The following is a 9747-nucleotide window of genomic DNA, read 5'->3' on the forward strand; positions in this document are numbered from 1 at the left end:
GGGCGCGCGTCCGAGAGCAGGCCGAAGGGCTCAGCCGGCGGAAGCCGGTGATCTGCGCGCCGTTCCGTCCTCCCTTGCGCCTCTGGGCCGCGTGCGTCGAGTTGCCAAGGACACCGCGGCGGTCCAGATGCAGGCCCTTTGTGTGTTTCCCGAGGGGGCGCACCTGTCTGCCACCTTCCCCCCGGGCCTGCTAGCCGGGCGTTTCCACCAGGGTGGCTTTAACGGCTTACGCAGAAAATAAAGCTAATTGTCCAAGACTATTGAAAGCGGCGCCGTGAGGACGACACACGCTGACCGTAAATCAACCAAAGCAAGCGTAGGCTGCCGCTGATTCCGATCAGAAATGAGGGTCCTGCTCCCGCACAGAGGCTATAGACTTTTTTTTCACCCTGTCCCTGCGGCTGCTTATCACCACACAAAGCGATGCCACTGTAGGAGAAATTAGAATTTGTCTTCCCTTCTTTAGGAAAAAAAAAATTTCATCCTGTAATTGTTGAATGAAGAGATTCCCCTGCCACGGGGATTCAAAGGGGCCGAGGGTTCAGGCTCAACTTCCTACCCTCCGGAGTTGCATGATAGGAAAATGGCCAAGTCAAATTTGGGGCTTTAGAACGTGATAATTATCTGACATATTCTGGGACACCGGAATTTTAATTTGCTAAAATACTACTGCATCTGGTGTCCTTATTTAAATACGTGATTAATCAGAAACACTACTCCAGTCTTCAGGCCACGGTGGAGGAGAAAGAAGTGGGGGTTTGCCATAGGTTTAGGCTTAGTCAGATTCTTTCAAATAGAGGCAAGGCAGGCCAGATGGTAAGAATCCAGCATAAATTACTGAAAACTGTTAGACGCTGTTTTCTGTACTGTTATTTTCAGCGCAAGCAATTAGTCACATTTTCACTTTCTTTGAAGCATCTAAATTTAATTTCTTTAAATATTCTATCTTGAATTGTACCGTTTTAAAAGAATAAATGATCATCTTTGTGACCTAAAATTTCCTTGTCCAATATTAATTTTTTTTACATCTTGTAGAGAGGAAACACAAGAAAAATCAAATTTCAGGTTAAACCTGTGGCTAATTCTTTTTAATATATTTACATTGTATATATTCATTCTGCTTTAAAAAAAATTGTGGGACATTAGTACTACTTATAACATGGCTTGCCTTTTAGACCTACAAAAAAATTCAGTCTACAACTAGAGACCTAATAAAGTATGATAAGAGTGCTTAGTTCAGCGATAGAGTGCTTGCCTTTTGTGCATGAAGTCCTGGGTTTGGTCTCCACCACCAAATTGTAATAAAGTAAACATCAATTTTTTTTTTTTTTTTTTAGTACCTTGAGCTAAATCCCGGACCGAAAACATCGATCTTCTCAACAATCAACTTCCTGGTATGCCAAAAGAAATCTAGGCCTTTCCTAACATTTACTATTCCTAAACTAAGAATTTCTGAATTTAATCTCAGGGCCGGGGATTTAGCTCAGCGGTTTGGTGCTGCCTTGCAAGCACAAGGACCTGAGTTCAATCCCCGGTACCAAAAAAAAAGAAATTACTGAATTTAATCACAAGTTCATTGTGTATGTATAAGAAAGCTGTGTACAGTATTAATCACGCTAAACTTGCATTGCTCAGTATCTTGCAGATATAATAAAAACTTGTTTATTTCCAGGATCTTTACATTGCAAAATTCATCAGGTCTGTTTTATAATTGAAATGTTGAAGATGACATTGCATTATTGTTTAGAAAATGATTCAGATAAAAAGCTTTGCCCAATTTTTGCACAATAATTTTATTTCTGAGTGAGTGATAGTTTTTAAGCATATTCATTTAAATGTACTTACTTTTTTTTTGGTACTGGGATCAAACTTGGGACCTTGTGCTTGCAAGGCAGGTGGCAGCACTATGAGCTAAATCCCCAGCCCTCACACCTACATATTTTTAAATGAAGTAATATCACCATCTTTTTAAAGCCCCAGAATCTCTCTGAAAAACATATGCATCTTTCATTCTACATCTTTAATTTCCATCATAAATATTCACTGATAAGAGCATGGTCAAAATAATAATGGATATGATCATTAATTTTAATATTCTAGTAAAGAGCTAAGTATTAGGGCCTACTTTCAATGTATTTTTTAAATAAATCATTAACTACCAAGAACATAAAAGCCCTCTATCAAAATTCATTGACATTGTTATAAAAATGTGATTTATCAGAATAAAGCAACACATTTCTGATCTTTTCTACCATAGATATGGTGGCATTTATGTTCACTCTGCTGAATGAATACACAGCAGCCTCACTCTACAGTAGCTGTTTCTAGTTCCAAAATTAGAAGGATGCATCTGTCATATCTGACCCCAGCCTGCATAAGGAAATCTTTTAGGTATTTTGAGACCTCATCCAAGACATACCCTCTGTACACCAACTCCTGAAATATAGCTCACCGTTCAGGCAACCTTAGAGAATCCTATGTCTTTAAACTGGACCCAAATTTACCGAAACTCCCTTATTGTCAAAGAATCTTGAGTTGTTAACATCAACTTTTGAAATGTTTCAAGAAGCCAAACCACATCAGGTTGACAGTGTTCATTCTGAGGGCACCCATCTGTGTCCAGCTGAAGTGAGGACCTCCTCAAACAATTATCATTCTCGTCAAATACAACCTGAAAGGGTCAATGCTTCTGAGGCCCTGATGAAATCACTAAAATTAAGCTTATGGAAATGTATCAACCAACTTTCCTTTTCTTTTGCGCATTAATACCTCAAGTTAGTTGTTTGCTCTGACAAACTTGGGTTAATAACTGAAGTCGATGGGATGAGTGATTTTTTTTTCTCTTCTTTTTTATTGCTGGGGTTTTGACCCTAGGGCCTTGCTCATGCTAAATATACACTCTATCACTGAGCTATATCTTCAGCCCAGGAAGTTTTTTAAATGGTTTTGTCTTTTGAAATGAGAGGTTTAGCTTATATGGAAGTTTGGGGATTTTTTTTTTTCCTGCAATATAAGACTAGGTATGGTGGTGGGCAGCCTCTAATATGGCCCATGTTCACACACACTGATACTTACTCTACACTTTTGTGCAATGGCTCCCACTTTGTGCCAAGGTTAGTCTGCATGACCAAAAGTGATGATATGTCTTCTGAGATTAGATTACAAGAGACACTTTTGGCACTTTTGTTAGAGTTTATACCCCATTTCCCCTGGATCGCTCAGTCTGGTGCCAGCTGCCTGTTACAGGGAGGTTTCCTTAGTTAAAGAACTAGAGCCTCCTTCCACAGATCTGTGCATCTGTTTTTAGGTGAATCCTCCAATCCAGCCAAGCTTTCAGATGACTATAGCCCTGGCCAAAACCTCGTCTCATAGGAAACCATCCAGCTAGGCTCTGAAATTTTTAAGAGCTCAAACTATTTGAGATAACTTTTTTTTTTTTTTTCAGTTTTCTTTGCTAGAGATCACATAGTATGTAACTGAACTACATCCCCAGCCCAATAAAAATATTTTATACAGGGCTGGGGATGTAGCTCAGTGGTTCTTCTGCTTGCCTCGAAAATACAAGATCCTGAGTTCAATCCCTGGTACAAAAAAAAAGTTTTATGCTTCTAGGTTTTGGAGTAATTTGTCACACAGCCATAGTTAAGTAATATAATATTCCTTGTTGGTCGTTGCTAAGTAGAGACAGAATGAATGCATTTCAATAATTCATGAAAATAATTGCTATTTTAATATCATTTGTTGCTGTCTGACTTCTAAACAAAAGAAAGTAAGATATTTTACCCAAAAGTCAAACGAGCCTGTAAGTGAAATTTTTAAAAAATGTTTAATTTACAAAATCTTTTACAAAAATAGAATAACCTAAGAATGCTTGGACTGTATTGCTGTGTAACACTTTTATTTTCTATTAAAATTCAGTTAAATCCTACCAAAAAAATTATTTTATGGAAAAGGATCTGTTTTGGATCCTATGTACTAGAAACTTCTGTTATCCTCTACTTCCATTTTATCTCCCTTGAGTACCAGCATAGCTTTGGATTATATTTCCCTACCACCTTGGAACCAATGTGACTATCTGAATATGTTTAGTCCAGTGATATGAAAGAAAAATTGATGAATTTAACTTCTAGCAAATCTCCTTAAAGATACAGCCTCATACCCTCTACTCCTTTCTGCTTCTCATGAACTGCTTTGAAAACAAGATTAAACCTAAGTAGTCAATTTTGATCATGGAAAGACCACAGTGTAAGAGATAATAGAGCAAGGAAAAGTACAGAACCAAGGTCCCTAAATATCTTGGGGCCTGCCCGCCTTGGACCATTCACCTCTAACTGTCTATAAGAGTAATTTATTAGCCATTTTTGCCATTGTTATAGCTACTTAGTCTATGTATTCTACCACATTTTCCTCCGTTATTTTTTTAAATTTAATTCGTTGGTACATTCTAGGTAAACAGTACAGTTACATTCATTACTGGGATCTTGTACCTTTACATGCCAGGTCTTGGTTCTCATTTTTCCCCTTGTCCCTACCCTCCCTTCCCCTCCCCCCCTTCAAACACTTTAATTCCATTTTTACATTTTCTCATATTTTTTTCCCTTTTCCCTTATTCCCCCTTCCCTATCCTTCTTACTGTCCCTACACCTTTGGTCCTTTTCTTCCTATTTGCTAATTGTCCCATTAGGATCTTGAGTACTATTTTAGTTTTTCACACCAGAGATACTATTCAGTATTTGCATATGTGTGCCTTATTTACTTCACTTAGAAGTATATCCTCAAAATGTACCCATTTAACTATGAATGAATCTACTTTCTCATTCTTTATAGCTGAGTAGTATTCCATTTTATAGAAAAACCACATCTTCTTTATCCAGTTTCCAATTGATGGGCAGATGGGCTTTTTCCAAATTTTAGCTATTACAAACTGTGCCACTATAAACATGGGTGCACGTATATCACTGTGGTATGATTCTTTCACTTCTTTTGGAAAGATACCCAACAGAGGGATGGCTGGGTCAAATGGAACCTCTAATCCTCTATTTCTTTGAGGCATCTCCATATTGACTTCCATAGTGGTTGCACCAGTCTGCTTGCTCCATTATTAAACAGATTATCATATTTGGGTACAAATAAACTTTATTTATAAGAGATCCTTTCTCAGTTGAATAGAATGTATTTGTTTTCTGAAAAGTTGGGAAATTGCAGAAGACTTAATTACAGAAATCCCAAGTGTCAGAGGACTTGGAAACATCAAGTTTTAACATCAAAATAAGTGTTTTTTTTTTTTCCACTTACTTTCTCTATCACTAATCCATTATCCTTCAGTTCTACTTTTGATAGTGTGAACCACCTCATTTGGAAACTCTTCCTTTACCATTGTGGGAGTAACCATCTGAATATCTTGATTATATCTTTGCAGATTCCTTTCCTTTCCCACCCCTACCCCTATCACCTAGATGAGGAGCTTTCCCTTAGGGCTCAAGCTTTATTTAGCTCTGTCCTCCATTCCAAGCTTATCTCTCTATGCTAAGCATTTCCACCAAAGTGCTTTTGGGGGGAGGTGCAACACTGGGGGTTGAACCAAGGCCTCATACATATTAAGCAATTGGTCAACCATTGAGCTACATTCCCAGCCCATAAAGTACATTCCTAAAAACAAATTCATCTTCCTGTTAAAACATTACTGACTGTGGGGGAAGGGGGCATGCCTCTAATCCCAGCACTCAGAGGTTGAGGCAGGAGATTGCTGCAAGTTTGAGGTCAGCCTGAACTACACAGGAGACCCTGTCTCAAAAACAAAAAGATATTACTGACAAGGGCTATAACACCAATCACGGGGCTTACATAGAAGGTAGTGTGCCAGGTGTGGTGGCATACACCTGAAACCCCAGCAGTTTGGCAGGCTGAGGCAGGATATCCAGTTCAAGCCCAGCGTGGTCAATATGATGGGATCCTGCCTCAAATATGAAGGGGCGTGAGGGGTGGGGTGGGGAAGTAGCTTGGTGAAAAAGCCCTGGGTTCACACTGGGGAGTTGAAGGGAGACATACCTATTGAATGACTTAATGATGATCATTTATTAGCGAAGATAGCTCTTAGTTTTGCTTGATAACCACCACTATCTGTGGAATAGGTGAGGGAAATTAAGGTGGTATTACAGTTAAAGTGATTAAAAGGAAAACCTCCCAGATGTGATAAGCACATGCTTGTAGTAACAGGTATTCCAGACACTGAGGCAGGAGAATCACAATTTTGATACCAGCCTAGGCACCCTAGTGATACTAAAGGCCGGTGGGGAGTGATGTAAGGGCTGCATCTGTTCTGTTTTGGGTAATTGGCTGGCAAGCACAGGCCTTGTGTTTCAACCCTGTTTCCAGGGAGTCCTCGGAGAAGCGCACAGAAAAGAAGCCCAGATTTCTGAGAATGAGGTACTTGGGCTACTGTTCAGGCAAAGTAAGAGGAAATTTACATGATGGAGATGCATTCTCGACTGGTATTTCCAGGGAACTACCACTCAGGAAAAGTGCCTCCTCCTTTCTCCTCCTCCTCCTTCTCCTTCTCCTTCTTTGTACTCTAACAACAGAAGGACATGAGAGAGGAGAATATGTTACCGTTTTTTGTGACTCATTTGGCAGCTATTCACAGGAAGGAACTAACCGCTGGTAGTAAAACACTGACTGGTGAGCTTCCGACTCTTCCCGTTTCCCATTTCCTCTGGTAACTTGTAGCATTAGCCTCAGCAAGGTCCTCCACAAGCCTTGTAACTCTTTAATATTATACTCACACTCTTGTATAACAAAGAAAAAAAAATATTCACTTTGCCCAAATTGTTTAATTCTTGTCACATCAAAAGGATTAAAAGAATGAAGAAAGAGAAACGTCTTTTCCAAAATGGGAAGCAAGTACCTTCTAACAAAGGGGAGTGAAGATCAAACTGCTAGCCTTGAAGGAAACTTCCCTCTCCTCCCCTTTCCCCTTTCCTCCTCCCCTCTCTCCATCTTCCTCACTTCTCACCTCTTCTTCCCTCTCCCTCTTTCTTTTTGACAGGGTCTCAGTAAATCGCCCAGACTACAATAAAATTCCTAAACCTCCCACCTCAGCCTCCCAAGTAGCTGAGATCATAGGTATGAGCCACTACACCTGGCTACTCTTGTTATCTATTTAATATTTTGTTTGTTTTGTTTTGTTTGAGACAGGATATCGCCATGTATGCCAGGCTGGGCTTGAATTCACTGTGTAGCCCAGGCTGGTCTCCAACTCATGGCAATCCTCCTGCCTCAGCCTTCCAAGTATAAGGATTACTGGCATGCACCACCACAGCTAGCTTAATTTTTAAAGTAATTTAATGGGCTAGGGATTTAGCTCAGTGGTTCTGCTGCTGCCTCATAAGCACAAGGACCCAAGTTCAATCCCTGGTACCAAAAAACAAAAAACTGGCAAATGGTCATTTAAAAAATGAGAACCAAGACCTGCCATGTAAAGGTACAAGGTCCCAGTAATGAGTGTAACTGTACTGTATTCTAAAGTGTACTGATAAATTCAATTTTAAAAAATGTTTAAAAATAAAGTAATTTAAGTTTTTTGTTCTGGTTTAATGGCCATTATACTCAAATCAAAAATTTTTTAAAAAGGGAAAGAGATAAGGGCAAAGAAAAAGGATGGAAGTGCAAGCAAGCTATGACCCCATTCACACCTGTTAGCCAAGTGCTGGGTGAGTTAACCTGGGAAGGACTTGGCTGAAGAGACTTGAGTAGCTAAGTTTTTCCAGTGTGCTGTCCTGCCTCTGTCTGAGGCAGTGTCTCTCAGTGGCTATTTTACAGAGCTGTGTCAGTGGTTCGCAGCCTGATTGCTCTGTGGTATCAAAGTTAGTGTCTACAAGAAGATTCTTGCTCAATCCCAGTGGAACCCTGAGAGAACAACAGCTCTCTGCACTTCAAGTACTAAGTTCCAAACCCCAGGGCTAGTTAGCTATAGGAGTGGAGGGGTGAAGCCATAATTTAGGGGTAGGAAGCAGGTTTTTTTTGGAGGCAGGGATCGAACTCTGGTCCTTGCGCTTTTGAGGCAGGCAGTGGAACCACTGAACTAAATCCCCGGCCCCATAATTTAGTTTCGTATTGTAACTGCTACTTCTTTGTGAGGAACACAAGCACATTGAGATGTCTGAGTTGAATACTGCTAATAAACCTCACCGCTGACCAAGGCTCTTAAATATGTAACTATTCAGTAGCTAATCTGTCATATCTGCAAAAAACTTCCCTATCCAATTTTCTTCTCCATTCATCACTACCTCATAACTCTACTTTGACCAAAGCAAACTCACACAGTCTCCATGTATGGTATGTACTTCAGCTCTGGAGGGACTGTAAACTCTGTAAGCTTGTAGAACTTAAGATTCTTTTGTCTTTATCAAGGGCAATGTAATATACTTATTTGCTTTTGTATATTCAGGTTAACAATTCAATATTCATTCAATGATCATATGTATCCCTGATATAGGGGAATATACAAACCTGTTAGATATCCGAAATGCGAGTTTATGTTCCCTAAAATCAGAGAATGACTTCTAGGAAAAACAGAGGTTAAGAGTAGGAAAATTTTATTGAGAAAAAGATAGCTTCTGTCTAAGAGAGACAGAAAGGGAGAACCTGAAAATGGGCTGCCCTGGGGACCCTGTTTCCTAGGGGGGTTTTATGGAGCAAAGCCAGGAGGTAAGGTGAGTTTGAGGTAGGACAAAACTATAGTCAACTAATAAGATTATAGTGCAGGGACTTACATAGTATTGGTCCTATGGGAAATCACAAGGTGGACATGAGGTGGAACAAAGCTATGATCAACCAATAAGATTACAACAAGTACAGTTGCTTAGGTAATACTGATTAAATGGGGACCCAGTGGAGAAGCAAGTGACACAGCAAGCGTACAAAGAATGAACAAGGATTTTCGCTAAGGGATGGGTAAGGGACCTTTCCTAGAAGGGATGGGCTAAGATCCTTGTCCCCCACCCAGATGATTGATACGTATTTAGAGCATCAATCACTGCTATTTATCGGTAGGATAGGGGAAGTTCATGGATGTAATAGTTTCTCTCTTTTTATAATGCTGACCAGTATGCTGAAGGCCCAGCTTTGTCTAACTCATAATAATTTCTAACTTAGCTATCTGTGATGTTCCCAAGAAAATGCTCAATGAAGAATGTATTTAGAATAAAAATGTATAATTAAGAAACCTATACAACAGTTCAGGCCTGAATATTTGATACAACACAGTAGGCCGTCATAGTATGTTAGGTTATATATTATTCCTTCTTTATAGACCAAAAAACTAAACAAATAGAGAATTGATCACTTACATTTTAATATCTCTATACATTAGAATACTACTGTTCAGTCTTGAAAAACAATGTGTTTATATGTGCATATGTGTCATACCACAAGCATTGGGAAAACTGCTGAAAACTAAAGATTACAGAAAGGTAGAATATAGTGAATGAGTGATTCAGATCAACCATGAGGTAACAATCATAAAAACCGGGTGCTGAAGCTTGGTATAATGGTGCACACCTGTAATCCCAGCACTCTGGGAGGCTCAAGCAGGAGGTTCACAAGTTTGAGTCGTGCCTAGGCAACATAGCAACTTAGCAAAATCTTGTCTCAAACCTTAAAAGTGAAAAAAGGTCTGGGGCTGTAGCTTAGTTCAAAATTCCTGAATTCAATCTCCAGTACTGGAGTAAAAAAAAAAAAAAAAAAAAA

At 39.5% G+C, this 9747-nt stretch overlaps 1 long non-coding RNA gene across 2 annotated transcripts in view; it reads left to right on the forward strand.

Annotated features, from left to right (window-relative positions):
- Positions 1-6: 6 nt before the first annotated feature.
- The window catches only part of LOC104853098, an 86954-nt gene continuing 77213 nt past the window's right edge, over positions 7-9747 (forward strand). Inside the window, exons 1-2 of one of the 2 annotated variants that reach the window (XR_777684.2) lie at positions 7-431; positions 1338-1394. This is a non-coding gene — a long non-coding RNA (uncharacterized LOC104853098). The remainder of the gene's footprint in view (positions 432-1337; positions 1395-9747) is intronic. The other variant, XR_777685.2, reaches the window with a different exon arrangement.

This window comes from Fukomys damarensis, unplaced genomic scaffold, assembly GCF_012274545.1.
Source record: "Fukomys damarensis isolate Sample0158 unplaced genomic scaffold, DMR_v1.0_HiC HiC_scaffold_38, whole genome shotgun sequence".
In the NCBI taxonomy this organism is placed as follows: Eukaryota; Metazoa; Chordata; class Mammalia; order Rodentia; family Bathyergidae; genus Fukomys; species Fukomys damarensis.